Here is a 15272-nt window from a genome sequence, read left to right on the forward strand (position 1 = left end):
CTTCCTTCTCTCAGTCGCCCTCCCTATCTCTCCGATGTGCTCACACCCTGCAAACTGTTCCTTAAAGCCGCTTTTCACATACAATTTATTCCTAACATTCTGTGCCTGTGTTCCGTTCCCCAGCCCTGTGTTCAATGATTCTATTCTCAGAGTCAGTTTGTTTAATGGTGAAACCTCTGTGAATAATTTAATGTGTCTACAGGTCACCCAAGTCTCCACCTGCTCACCCACACTCTTTACTTCATCAACAATACATGGAATAAACAGGATCGAAAGTTTCTTCCAGACAAACCTCACAATCATTGAAATTCCTTCTCCTGGAATTATAAAGTACACTGTTAGAATGTGGGATTGTTTAATTAATAAAACACCGACATCAGCGCTGCAACTGATAATCTACAGATAAATGGAAAGACTCTGGATTCCAACTGATAGAGTGTAAACCAATAAAAGATCACATCAATACTTTCAGTTTTACAATGTAGTCCAGTGACAGTGAAGGGTCCGCAGTGAAGCAGAGAAGGAGATGTCAAAGAGTCAGCAGCAAACTCAGTTCGGTAACCAGACTTCTGAAGCAGCGTCAGACACACACAGAATGAAATAATATTTTATAACAGTGATAACCAATAAATATATTGAAATCTCTGTTACATTGCTCCATATTAATAGGGATGGAGGACATTGTAACACTGAGACCGTGAGATATCTCATTATCAAGCATCGCAAAACACATCCCAAAAAAATTCCAGGACTGGTTAGATCCACATCATGAAACTGTTAAAATCTCCTGATGGTCTGCTTCTTGATCCTAACAAAGACATCACATTCAACGGCATTCAATTCACAGAATAATGCAGCAACAATGCCAGGGTTAGTTAAACCAATGTCATTAAAGACATCATACAGCTCCAGTCAGACTGAAAGAGAAGGCAATGAGAAGATTCCATCAGTAACCTGCTGGACAAGTACAGGCGGTTGTGTAAAACACACAGTGAGAAATAATACCGAGCACAGCAGTGCAACTAATATCGATTTACACCATTAACAGCTGAGATACAGACTTACCAGGAACTCCAATTGCTGCAAGTACAGGATAATAAATGCGTTCTATCTGATACATTACTGGATATCCCATTTCTGAGAGAAGCTGAGTTCTGTTAGCCTGGAATCCACAGCTCCAGCAGACACTCTGAGCTGATCCATTCTAGTGGGTCCTGATTTATACAGGGGATAAGTCTCCACTGACACGGTTATACCCCTGATCATTGCTATTAGTTACACTCACCTGAACAAACACATTACATCAGCAGCTTTGACACTGGTAAATAATGTGGTGGATAAAACACAATCATTCCAATGTCAATGACATTTTCTCAGTAAGACCTCTCTCGGGAATAAACCTGAAATCTGTCCTCATACTGAACGCATGCGACAATTATGAGTGGCATCATTTACATTTTCCCTATTGTTGTATTGACCTCGTTCACTCCTGGCATTTCTATTGTAAATGTAACTGAACTGTCTACAGTGGACACTGGATTCAGGGACAAAAACAATCCCGTTTCACTCTGTTACTGCCTTTTCCCAGTTAAAACGTGAACTTTAAGTCTCTGATTCGGTACCACGCTCAGAGTTACAGACTAGATATTGATATTGGGGGCAGATACTGTACACGTCCATTGGGGAGGCAGTTGCGTAGCGATAATATTACTGGGATAGTAATCCAGAGGTCCAACACAATGGCCTGGTGACAGGGGTTCAAATCCCAACATGACAGCTGCTGGAACTTAAATTCAATTAATGAACAAAGGTCCGCAATTGAAAGCTAGTCTCTGTCATGGAGCCATGAGACGACCATCGATTGCTGTGAAAACCCATTTGGCTCGGTAATTACTTTGTGATGGAAATCAGCCATACTTACCCGGTCTGGCCTGCATGTGGTTACAGACCCAGAGCAATGTGGCTGACTCTTAACTGCTCTCTGAAACGGCCCAGCAAGTTGTCAAGGGCAACAAATGCTGACCTTGTCAGCGGAGCTCACATCACATGATAGAATAAAAGACAAACGTCTACCCGCTATTTCACTGCAGATATTTCCCTGTTTATTCTATAGTGGTTAATGGTTCCAGTAAAATTAGAACTGTACCAACTCCTGACTCCTTTCCTCCAGTTCACTGCTGACCAGACACCCAAAGTTCACTTTCCCTCACTATCAACTGCTCCAAATCCCTGTTTCCATGACCAACCCTAGCCAAGTCCATCTCACCCAACATCTTCAGCCTAACTGACCTGCATTGGATCCCAGTCCTCTAAGTATTTAAAATTTATAATTCTTATCATTGGGTTAAAATTCTTCCATGTCCTCACCACTCCTTATCTTTCAATGGGACAGCCCCGCCAGTTTCCAATATTACTGATCGGATTGTAACCAGAGCATCTCCAGCAAAGGCCTCTCTTCCCACACCAGCACTATTCCCTCTGGAATCCCGGAAATTTGTATTCTTGTTCCCTCCGCTACCACATCCACAGACTGCCTGCTGGTGACATAATCTACAGATATGCAGTGAGCTTCCACATGTCCGCTGACAACACCCAACTGCAGCTCTCCGTCATCTCTCCTGACCCTCCACTTCCTCTGTGTTATCAGACTGTAAAAGTCTGTTTCCTATGAGATGCAATTTCCTCCAATTAAACTTAGTTTAGAACGAAACCTCCACCTTTGGTTTCACCACGAACTCCAGACCGTTGTCATTGATTCCATTACCATTCCTAGCTGTTGTATCAGGCTAAATATGATGTTGCGTAAAATATGCTCCCCATTCATCCCTGACATGAACTTCTGACCTGATGTTGTCTCCATCAGAAATGACACCTCCTTCCACCTCCATAACATCTCCGGCCTCTGTCCCTGCCTCAGCCCATCAGGCACTGAAAAGGATCAACCACTCATCTGTGTAAGATTATTAGGTCCCTAAAAGCTACTAACCAGATTACTAATTGTTAAAATCGAGTTATTGTAAACTAACAATTGACTTATTATTAATGAGGGAGCTCCACTCCACGTATAAAATGGAGGGCACTCCCCCTCTGCATATCAAATAGAGGGAGCTCCCCATCTATGTATAAAATGGAGGGACCTCCCTTTCTGCGTATAAAATGGAGGGAGTTACCCCTCGATGTATAAAATGGAGGGAGATATCCTTCTATGTATAAAATGGAGGGAGATCCTTTCTATATAACAAATGGAAGGAGCTCCCCCTCTACATATAAAATGGAAGGCGTTTCACCTGTATGTATAAAATGGAGGGGGATCCCACAGACACCTCACTCACTTTAAAACACTTTTTAACTATTTTTATACCAGCGCCGCGATCGAATATAATATAAACAGAGACATGGTCAAATTCTCTCTTAATTTGTGCATTGGAGTGACGGAGAGAGAAAGGGGTGAAACAAAGAGATGCAACGTTAGGTGGGGCAGTAAGTTGTGAGGAGGACACAAAAAGGCTGCAAAGGAAAATGGACGGGTTTTGAGTGGACATGAAAGTGGCAGCTGGAATATCATGTGGAGAAGCAAGAATAGAAACACAGTACATATTTTCAAATGGTGAGAAACTATTAAATGTTGGTACTCAGAGGGATTTGGTTATCCTTGTACACAAATCACAGAAAGTTAACCTGCAGGTACAGGCATCAATTAGCATGGTAAATGGAGTTTTGGACTTTAATGCAAGGTGGTTAGAGTACCGGAGTGAGGAAGTCTTGCTGCAATGGTATAGGGTTTGGTGAGCCCACACCTGGAGTACTGCGTACAGTTCTGGTCTCAGTACTGAAGGAAGGATATACTTGTCTTAGCGGTGATGACAGAGCAAGCTTGAGGGGCCGTATGGCCTAGTCCTGTTCCTATTTCTTATGTTCTTATGACAGGAAGGGAGAAAAGGACAAAGAGGTGTTGACAGAGGGAAAGACACAGCGAATGACAGGGCGAGGCCGAGGCCAAGGTGGAGAAGTACTGAGAGAAAGGTGGGATGGATCACATAGCTGAATAGCTCGCTAGATGTCTGCACAGAATTCAGAGGCAGATCTCCAGTGTGCAGTCACTAGGATGGTGTGGTGATGGATTTGAACTCTGTATCCATTGATTTACAGCTGCAAATGTTCCAACTGGAGGAAGCTTCCTTCCAGGTCATTGGTGCCAATGCACTGATGGATTTCTGTTTGAAAAAATATGACCAGGTCGGGGTTCTCTCTGGACTCCCCTAAACCCTCCTGCCAGCCTTTGAATGACTCTTGGATTCACGTCTAAGGGAACTGGTCAATGGTTCTGGTAGAATTTCTCTCTTTACTGATGGGTTAGTAAAGCCGATGGGATCCTGAGCTTTATAAACATGTATCGAGTGTAAAAGTCAGGAAGTGATGCTAAACCTTTATAAAACAATAGTTTGTTCCCAGCTGGAGAATTATGTCCAATTCTGGGACCACACTTTCGGAAGGACATGAAGGCTTTGGTGAATGTATGGAAGTGATATATGAGAACGGTTCCGGGGATGAGATTATTACAGTCACGCTGATATACTCGAGAAGCTGGGGCTGTTCTCCTTGGAGCAAAGCTTAAAAGGAGATTTGATCAAGGTGCTTAAAATCATAAAAGATGGAATTGAATACAGCGAAACAGATGGAATTGGCTACAAGACAGCAAAGAACAAACAGGAAACACAGATTTCAGGAGAGAAAGATGTCACCTGATGTTCTTGTCAGTGGATTCTCTGTCACAGGAGAGGTCATCGCAAATTCTAGAGAAAGAAACATCTCATTAATATCAGTGAAAGAATTTGAGTAAAATAGAGACAAGACAGATGGAAAGCTTTCTGTGTTTAATAAGAAGTGAAAAGGTCGAGCAATGTCTTTATGGGAGAGGCCTGGCCTACATTTGACTCCATTCACACAGATAGAGATTCAGATAAATAAAGATATATATTTTTCTGATTTGGAGGATGAATTCATTTGCTGGTTATTCGAATGCCTTCAGTCTTGTTATTAGCTATCAGCAGCTGTGTACAATTTCTAATTGCTCTGGTTTGATGTGGGTAAAATTTATGTTTGAAAGGATGGGGTGAATCTTATAACAATCTCCCAGAGATGAAGTGGGATTGAGGGACTGGAGTAAAGGTCAGTAACAGTGCAATGCACTTCACACGACATAGTGACAAACTTTGTTCTGTCAAAGTTTAATAAATCACACTTGTGTTGCACTGTGACAATTGCTGATAGTTTTTCTCACAGGATTGTCGATTGAAGTCTCCTTTATTGGCCGATGTGCAGAATATAAGAGCAGGGAGGTTAGGCTAGAACTATATAAAGCTCTAGTTAGACCACAGCATACAGTTGTAGTCACCACATTACAATAAGGATGTGATTGTACAAGAGAGGATACAAAGGAGATTTACAGAGGATGTTTTCAGGAATGGAGAATTTTTGCTTTGAGGAAAGACTGGACAGGCTGTCAGCCTGAAGGGGAGATTTAATTGAGGTGTAACAAAATGATGATATGTCTTGATAGGGTGGATCGGGAGGACCTATTTCCCTTTGCAGCGGAGTCAATAAGTATAGAGCATAGATTTAAAGGAATTGGTACAAAGATTAGAAGAGAGATGAGGGGTAATTTTTTCACCCAGGTAGGGGACTGGAACTCACAGCTTGAAAAGCTGGTAGAGATAGAAACCTCATCACATTAAAAAAACACTTGGATATGTAGTTGAAGGAATAACTTCTCCACGTCTACTCTGACCCATCGAATACACTCAGAGAAGGTACCAGACAGGTTAGATACGGAGTAAAGCTCCATTTAAACTGTCCCTGGAATGTCGGATTAACCCGGCTCACTCACTGTAACCGGGTCAGCCTCAAGACTCACCTGCCTCAGTCAGTGAGACGCTCCTGTGTCACTTGCCTTAATGTCAGTGGATTCCGGGTTTGGGAGCAGGACAGGCACATGGGATTAGGACGACAGCTCATGTGGAGGATAAGCATCAGTAATGCCTCAGAGAATCAGAACAGGCCAGTGAGACTCAGAAAAGGAAACTTGTGTTGAATTTGTGAGTCTTGCATTGTGGAATGCTTTTGTATTTGGTGAGAATGGTGACCCAGTGAAATGTTGTCTCTATGTGAGGCAGTATGGTCCTGTGTGTACTGTAAACGTGGACTGAAATGACAATGTAACTGATCAATTTTCGGCTGCATGCTATGTCTACAGTTATACCTGCTATCCTGTGAGAATGTGTATAACACACGATGGGATGAAGTCAAAGTGGCCACTGTTGAATTTGCTAGCTTGATCTTTGTGGGAACACAAGGGTTAAGTAAGTTAAACATATTAAATGGCCAATTCACTTGTACAAATAAACATTTAACTGACATTGCTATGGAATATCCTGTGTGCTGCATATCGAAGACAAGATATGAACAGTAAATGACCAAAGGCCTGGAATTACAAGAAGGCAGGACATGGATCATAAAACTGAGTCTTTAATTACAAGAGATTATGTACGGGTGAGGCTTGGAATGTAGAAGCAATTGCAATGTGTGTGCGGAGTCGTGTGCAATGAGATGTGGGTATAGGAAAATATATTGATCACACACAGTGATTGATCATGCAGGGAAAGACCCGAACACTGAGCCCAGTGACATGGTGCACGAGGGAAGAGTGACGGTCAGTCCTGGATAAAAGGGGCTCCCTTTCCTTTATCTGACACTGCAGTCCAGATACCCGGGTCAGCTATTGGAAGAAGATCCCTCCTGAACGACTGATCATCCATCAGTGGGAATTTGGTGAGATTAAAGACACAGACTAGGTGAGAGTCTGTGGGAATCATTTGCAGCATTGATTTTTCCAGGAATATTCACTGGGATTTTAGTGCTGTTTTACTGGAATTTTATGTATCCTAACCTATGTGGAATATTTAATCTTTTCCTTATCGGATCGAATCTTTAGTTAAGTAGGACTAGACCTGAGAATAATTGTTTTTTTAAGTTGTTCTTCCGACAAAATGAGTGAAAATCGATGTGCAGCATCCCATCATATAATATACTTTGCTGTCTATGTTGCCTGAATACAGACATAAAATAGCCATAAATGTTCCTATTTATTCCGGGACAGACAGGTGAAGTGTTTATTTTCTCGATGATTTAACTCGACCCCTAATGATAACCAACATGGTGAGAGAGAGTGATAGGCAGGGAGAGAGAGGAACAGTGGTAGAGTAACCTATCGATATGGAAAGATAGAAACGGAGTGAGAGCAGAGAGATAGTGAGGGACCGAGACAGAAGCTTAGAGCTAGAAAGTGTCAGTTTATCCATAGACACTTTTGAATCAAGGGGACGGGAGACAGGCTGTGTGGGGATCCTGGGGTGATGTACTGGGACCAGTGACAGAGACACATACTCTTCCTGTCTACATATAAAGTGCAGGGAGCTCCCTCTGCATATCAAATGGATGCAGCTCACCCTCTGTGTAGAAAATGGTGGGAGCTCTCCATCTGTGTATAAAATGGTGGGAGCTTTACATCAGTGTAAAAAATGGAGGGAGCTTATCTTCTGTGTATAAAATGGAGGGAACATCCCCTCTCTGTACAAAATGATGACAGCTCTCCCTCTACATTTAAAATGGAGGGCGCTCCTCCAATGTGTATAAAATGGTGGGAGCTCCCCCTTTACAAAAAAATGCAGGGGAAGCCCACAGACATCTCACCCTTTTTAACTCACTTTTTAACCATTTTCTTACCAGAGACAGGGTTCGTACAATATAAACAGAAGCATGGTCAATTCCGGTCTTAACTGGTGCATTGATAACTGAGACTAATGTAAAAGGTATAGGGGATGCAGCGGTCTCGAGTACAAAAGTCAGGAAGTGATGCTAATCCTTTATAAAATAATAGTTTATCCTCGTTTGGAGTATTGTCTCCAATTCTGGACACTACACATTAGGAAGGACATAGATGCTTCGGTCAATGTACAGAAAAGTTTTGCTAGCATGGTTCTAGGGGTGATACGCTGATAGACTGGAGAAGCGGGCGTTGTTCTCTTTATGGTGGAGAAGTTTAAAAAGTGATTTAATAGACGTGTTTAAAATCATGAAAAGTTTGGATAGCGTAAACAAAGAGAAACTGTTTCCAATGGCTGAAGGATCAATAACCAGAGAACGTAGACTGAAGGTGATTGGCAAAAAAAAAAGAGGCAACATGAAGGAAAACCGTTTCTTTTTAACAATACTCGCTTTGGGTTTGAAATGCACTGTCTGATGGTACCATGGATATTGATTCAATAGTATCTTTCAATAGGAGAATTGGATAAATAACTGAAACAGGAAAAGAATGAAGTGTTGGGGAAGAACAGGAGAGTGGCACTAAGTGGACTGCTCTTCAAAGGAGCTAGCACAGATTCAATGGATCGAATCACCTCCTACTGTGTTGTACTACTCTTTGATTCTATAGTCATCTTCTGAGAGAGACAGAGATAGACGGGGTGAGGGAAAGAGAGGGAGAGAGATAGACGGGGTGAGGGAAAGAGAGAGAGAGAGGGATAGACGGGGTGAGGGAAAGAGAGAGAGAGAGAGATGGGCTGATGGGGATAGAGAGAGACAGGGTGAGGGAGAGAAAGATACCTGTGATGGAAAGGAATAGAGAGAGAGAGACAGGCTGAGAGAGAGACACACACACACAGTCAGGGAGAGGGCGAGGAATAGAATGTCTCCTCGGGATGGGATGTGCTCGAGGGGCCGAACGGCCTCCTCCTGTCTTCCTAAGGTCTTTATTAATATTACATCCTGATATAAACAAGGCCTTGGTCATTTTTTAGCAAATGAAATGCAAGTAATTAACAAGTTCTCCTTTAAAATTATTAATTCGAATTCACAATAGTATTTGTGTGAATTTGGGGTTGACAGATAATATGCTGTTTATTAACATCACTGAATAAATTAATATTGAAAGATTCAATGTCATTTTGTTCCCATCCTTGTTCAAAGTCCTACTGATTCCCTCGAAGTTCTAACCCGAAGGACCATTTCTGGCAGTGCGGGGTCCCTTTAAGAGGTTGGGACTGACTCTCTCCCTCCTCCCTCCACCCCCCTCGGGGTCACAGTGCTGGGTCAGGGGTCACAGACTGTACAGACACTGGGATTGACCAATGACCCCTGACCCCAAAGGCAAGAAAAGGAAAGCAAAAATTCTCCTGGTCCCTGTGAAATCAGATTGACAATAAGTTTAAAACCCGAGAGTGAGATATAAAAGGAGAAACGAGAGATTATGATGTTTGTAAAAACATTATTTAAACAGAAGGAAGTATTTGTGTTTATCTGTCTAAGTTGGTCAATGTGAATATATGTGTCTCTGTGTGGGTTTTTCTCTCTCTCGATCAGTGGGAGTGGATGTGCCTGGGTATGGATTTCTATGTGTGTGTGTGTGTGTGTGTGTGTGTGTGTATGTGTGTGTATGTGTGTGTGTGTGTGTCTGTGTCTGTGTGTGTGTGTCTGTGTGTGTGTCTGTGTGTGTGTGTCTGTGTGTGTGTGTGTGTGTGTGTGTGTGTGTGTGTGTGTGTGTGTGTGTGTGTCTGTGTGTGTGTGTCTGTGTGTCTGTGTGTGTGTCTGTGTGTGTTTTTATCTGGCCGTGTAAGTCTGTCTGTGTTTACTTGGCTGTCTTTGTGTCTCTGTCTGTTTGTGTTTCCAATTCTGGATGTGAGGGTGGGCGAGGACACTAAGGACACACTCTAATCTCTTATTAAAGATCTTTCATCTTAACAACTCCAATAAATATACAGAAATATCCTGCACAAAATATCAACCAGTTGTATCTTAATACTTGTCAGGACAAAAGTTCCCCTCTCAAACACGGCCAATGAATGGTTTATATGGGCTGATGATACAAAGATAGGTGGTACTGTAAGCTGTGAGGAGGGCACAAAGATACTGCATTGGCAGATGGACGGGTTAAGCGAGTGGGCAAGAAAGTGGCTGCTGGAATATCATGTGGAGAGATGTGAGGTTCTTCACTTTGGCCAAAAGAATAGAAACAGAGAATATTTTTCAAATGGTGAGAAACTATTAAATGTTGGTATTCAGAGGGATTTGGGTATCCTTGTACACAAATAACAGAAAGTTAACATGGAGGTACAGCAAGTGGAGTGTTGGCCTTTATTGCAAGGAGGTTAGAGTGCAAGAGTGAGGAAGTCTTGCTGTAATGGGACAGGGTTTGGTGAGCCCACACCTGGAGTACTGTGTACAGTCCTGGTCTCAGTACTGAAGGAAGGATATACTTGTCTTAGAGGTGAGGAGGAGAGGGAGGGAGATACAGGGTAAGGGGGAGAAAGAGAGAGAGGGGTGGGTGAGGGGGAGAAAGAGAGAGAGAGAGACCGGATGATGGAGAAGGTAAGAAATAAAAAGTCCCAAAGGTGCTGCACAGGGTCCATTAAAAAGCAAAATCTGACACCAAACCCATATAAATTGAGATTAAAAGCTCGATCAAAGAGGTTAGTTTTAAGGAACATCTTGAAGCAAGTATGAGAGGTCGAGAGGCGGAGAGGTTTAGGGAAGGAATTCCCCAGTATTAACAGGCAGTGACATTAATTCCTGATTGTCGGTCGAGATTTGTTAGGAAAGGCTATTAATGTTTACGCTGCCGAGACAGCTCAATGTGGATAAGGAGCAAATCAGCCAAGACCTGAGTGAATGGCGGGACAGGTTTGAGGGGCCGAATGGCCTTCTCCGTCTTCCTAAGGGCTTTAATAATATCACTGCCAATGCATTTCTGTTTGAAAAAGGAAGTGATGTGAATCCTTTATAAAATAATAGTTTGTCCCCAGCTGAGGTGTTGTGTCCAATTCTGGGACCACACTTTAGGAAGTACATGGAGGCTTTGGTGAATGTACAGAAGAGATTTACTAGAACGGTTCCTGGATGAGATTATTACAGTTACACTGATGGACTGGAGATGCTGGGCTTGTTCTCCTTAGAGCAGAGAAGATTAAAAGGAGATTTCCCTTTCGTGAAACCATGTTGACATTATTTGATTGCACTATGTCATATTTCTCAAGCGTGTGCAGGTACTGAGGGACCTGGAGGATCACGACCAGTGATCTTTGAAGGCGATAGGATATATTAAGAGAGTAATTCATAAGACGTATGCGATCTTAGTCTTCAGAGAGACAAAGAGAGAGAGGGAGGGAGCGACGCGCAGAAAGATGGAGGGAGAGACAGGGAGAGACAGGCAGATTTGAGGAGAGATTTTACATCTAACCGTGTTAAAAAAATATCAGAAAGATCAAAATCTGAAAAATATGGCCACACACAACAACTGAAGTCACACACCATCCTCTCTTGGAACTATATTGCACTTCCTTCACTGTCACTGTGTCAAAAATTTGGAACACCCTCCCTAACAGCACTGCGGCTGTACCTACCCGCCATGGAGTGCAGTGGTACAAGAACATGGCTCACCACCACCCTCTCAAAAGGGCAATTAGGGATGGGTAATAGATGTTGGCCTTGCCACTGACACACATGTCACTTGAATCAAATTAATTTTAAAAACACAGAAAATTGACACTAAGCCACTTCAGAACTGTCACAATATTAAACAACGGGCTTGGGGGAATTCCTGAACAGTCAGATTGATAGACTCAGGGCCTGGGGGAAACTCTGAATTGTCACAACTTTAAAGATAGGTCCTGGAGGAAATACTGAGCTGTGACAACTGTAAACGTAGGCCCTGGGGGAAATACTGAACTGTCACAACTGTAAACACAGGGACTGGGGGAAATACTGAACTGTCACAACTTTAAAGATAGGTCCTGGAGGAAATACTGAGCTGTCACAACTGTAAACACAGGGACTGGGGGAAATACTGAGCTGTCACAACTTTAAACATAGGGACTGGGGGAAATACTGAACTGTCACAACTGTAAATACAGGGACTTGGGGAAATACTGAGCTGTCACAACTTTAAACACAGGGACTGGGTGTAATACTGAACTGTCACAACTGTAAACACAGGGACTGGTGGAAATACTGAGCTGTCACAACTTTAAACACAGGGACTGGGGGAAATACTGAACTGTCACAAATTTAAACACAGGACCTGAAGGAAATACTGAGCTGTCACAAATTTAAACACAGGACATGGAGGAAATACTGAGCTGTCACAAATTTAAACACAGGACATGGAGGAAATACTGAGCTGTCACAAATTTAAACACAGGACCTGGAGGAAATACTGAGCTGTCACAAATTTAAACACAGGACCTGGAGGAAATACTGAGCTGTCACAAATTTAAACACAGGACCTGGAGGAAATACTGAGCTGTCACAAATTTAAACACAGGACATGGAGGAAATACTGAGCTGTCACAAATTTAAACACAGGACCTGGAGGAAATACTGAACTGTCACAACTGTAAACACAGGGCCTGGAGGAAACACTGAGCTGTCACAGCTGTAAACACAGGACCTGGAGGAAATACTGAGCTGTCACAAATTTAAACACAGGTCCTGGATGAAATACTGAGCTGTCATAACTTTAAACAAGGATCCTGGAGGAAATACTGAACTGTCACAACTTTAAACACAGGGCCTTGAGAAAATACTTAGATGTCACAACTGTAAACACAGGTCCTGGATGAAATACGGAGCTGTCACAAATTTAAACACAGGTCCTGGATGAAATACTGAGCTGTCATAACTTTAAAAAAGGGTCCTGGGGGAAATACTAAACTGTCACAACTTTAAACACAGGGCCGTGAGAAAATACTTAGCTGTCACAACTGTAAACACAGGGCCTTGAGAAAATACTGAGCTGTCACAAATTTAAATACAGTCCTGGATGAAATACTGAGCTGTCATATCTTTAAGACCGCAATTGTTGACAACGCGATCGGTAGGTGGCGCTGTTTTGGCACATGCGCAAATACAGCATGTGCCACGAAAACGTCACAACTTGCGACTGTGGCAGCTGCCAGGACGAAAGATGGCGCTGCTCAAAGAATCACAGAGATGAAACCTGAAAAACACGTGGCAGAATTCAATGGCCGGAGTGAGAGAGTGGAGCGGGCCGGGGAGAGCTGCGCGGGGGCCGGGGACAGCATCGCGGGGAGACCAGCGATGGCGGTGCCGGCGGGCGAGGGGGGGAGGGAGAGGAAGAGGGAGGGGGGAGAAAGAGGGAGGGGGAGGGGGGAGAAAGAGGGAGAGGGAGGGGTGGAGAAAGAGGGAGAGGGAGGGGGGAGAAAGAGGGAGAGGGAGGGGGAGAAAGAGGGAGAGGGAGGGGGAAAGAGGGAGGGGGAGGGGGTAGAAAGAGGGAGAGGGAGGGGGAGAAAGCAGGAGAGGGAGGGGGGAGAAAGAGGGAGAGGGAGGGGGAAAGAGGGACGGGGAGGGGGGAGAAAGAGGGAGAGGGAGGGGGAGAAAGAGGGAGGGGAGAAAGAGGGAGAGGGGAGAAAGAGGGAGAGTGTCGGGGAAGAAAGAGGGAGAGGGGGAGAAAGAGGGAGGGGGAGGTGAGAAAGAGGGAGAGGGAGGGGAGAAAGAGGGAGGGGGAGAGTGGGAGAAAGAGGGAGAGGGGGAGAAAGAGGGAGAGGGGGAGAGAAAGAGGGAGAGGGGGAGGGGGAGAGAAAGGGGGAGGGGGAGGGGGAGAGAAAGAGGGAGAGGGGGAGTGAAAGAGGAAGGGGGAGAGGGGGAGTGAAAGAGGGAGAGGGGGAGAGAAAGAGGGGGAGGGGGAGAGAAAGGGGGAGAAAGAGGGAGAGGGAGGGGTAAGGAAGGGGGGAGGGAGAAAGCTGGGGGGAGAGGGAGGAAGGGGAGAGAATGGGGGGGAGCAGCGGAACGGAAGAGGAGTGCCTTTTTCAGTGCATGCGCCATAAACACAACAGCAAAAGACTTACTGGCCAGTGCCTGGAACCGGTGACACCAAGGTCTTCACACGCTCGCTCCCCGCGGCTCTCTGAGGCCTCTCGCTTCCGGCCCTCTCCATTCAGCCGTTCCCTCCAGCTGCGGATGCCCAATCCAGTTGCTTTCTCCCCTACCCAGTTGCTTTCTCTACTTCTCCACAGTTCTTCAGGCATTGCAACTGTTTGGTCCCTGCATTTTGCATACTCCCTCTCCCCACCCTTCCCCGCTCTCCCCACCCCTCCCCCTCTTCTCCCACCCCTCCCCCTACCCCACCCCCACTATAGTTGAATATCTGAAGTGCAGTTGCAAAGTCGGGGAAATAGCATGCAAAACAAAACCTCAACAATTCTGTGTTTAATTATTGAAAAGTTTTATTAAGTTCATTAAGTATCCGAGGAACTGCTGTGCATGGATACATGAGTGTTGTGTCCAGCATTCCCGTTAGACAGACAGGCCGAGTCTCTGCTATGCACAGCTAAAGAGATTGTTCCTGGAGAGCCTTGTGGTGAATAAACGCTTGGCTCTCGATTCCACTACTGTATTGTCCATGTAAAGAAGGCAAAGTCACAAGAGTCTGAGCTCAGTCTATTCTTGGTGAATGTTCCCCAAGCGTACTCCAATGTGCATTCCCAATTCATCCATAAATGCAATGTTCCTTTCCACATCGTGACGAGCTCCGCAGCATGATCCAGTTGCCTTCGTTGCTTGAATGCTGACCTTAAGTCTCAAGGATTGTTTTCTCGACGGCATGTTTTACATGGATAGAAGAAAAGCAAATCAGAGTCAGAGCTTGCCTCCCTCTATCCACTGAAATTACTGTTGTGCACACCTTTTTAAGTTCTGCAGTGAAGGCACCAATTGATAACGTCGCCAATGAAGCACTTATTACCCACCTCAGATGCAGGAATCAGCACATCCTTGCGTCCTCTCCCGCACTGCCACCTTTGCTTGAATGCCGTCCTTAAGTGTCAAGGATTGTTTTCTCAAGGGCACGTTTTACATGAAAGAAAATAAGGAAAGTACATCAGTGTCAGAGCTTCCCTCCCTCCAATGAAATTACTGTTGAGCATGCTTTGTGTTCTGCGGTAAAGGCATGTACTGATAACACCGCCAATGAATCACTTAGTACCCACCTCAGCTGTAGGAGGCAGGATGATGTTACTGCCCCTATCTCGTGATGGTTCAATGCTGCTCTCAGGAAAAACATGAATGATGTGAGGGTGCTGGAAAAGAAGCACATTTCTTTTGGGCTATGAACATAAAGCTGGCCATTTAGCCCAGCAGTTCCCTGCCAGTGGTTATGTTACTCGTGCGTCTTTCCATCCATTCCCATTTAATCCTGCCTACGA

The sequence above is a fragment of the Heterodontus francisci genome, chromosome 28, assembly GCF_036365525.1.
Source record: "Heterodontus francisci isolate sHetFra1 chromosome 28, sHetFra1.hap1, whole genome shotgun sequence".
NCBI classification, from domain to species: Eukaryota; Metazoa; Chordata; class Chondrichthyes; order Heterodontiformes; family Heterodontidae; genus Heterodontus; species Heterodontus francisci.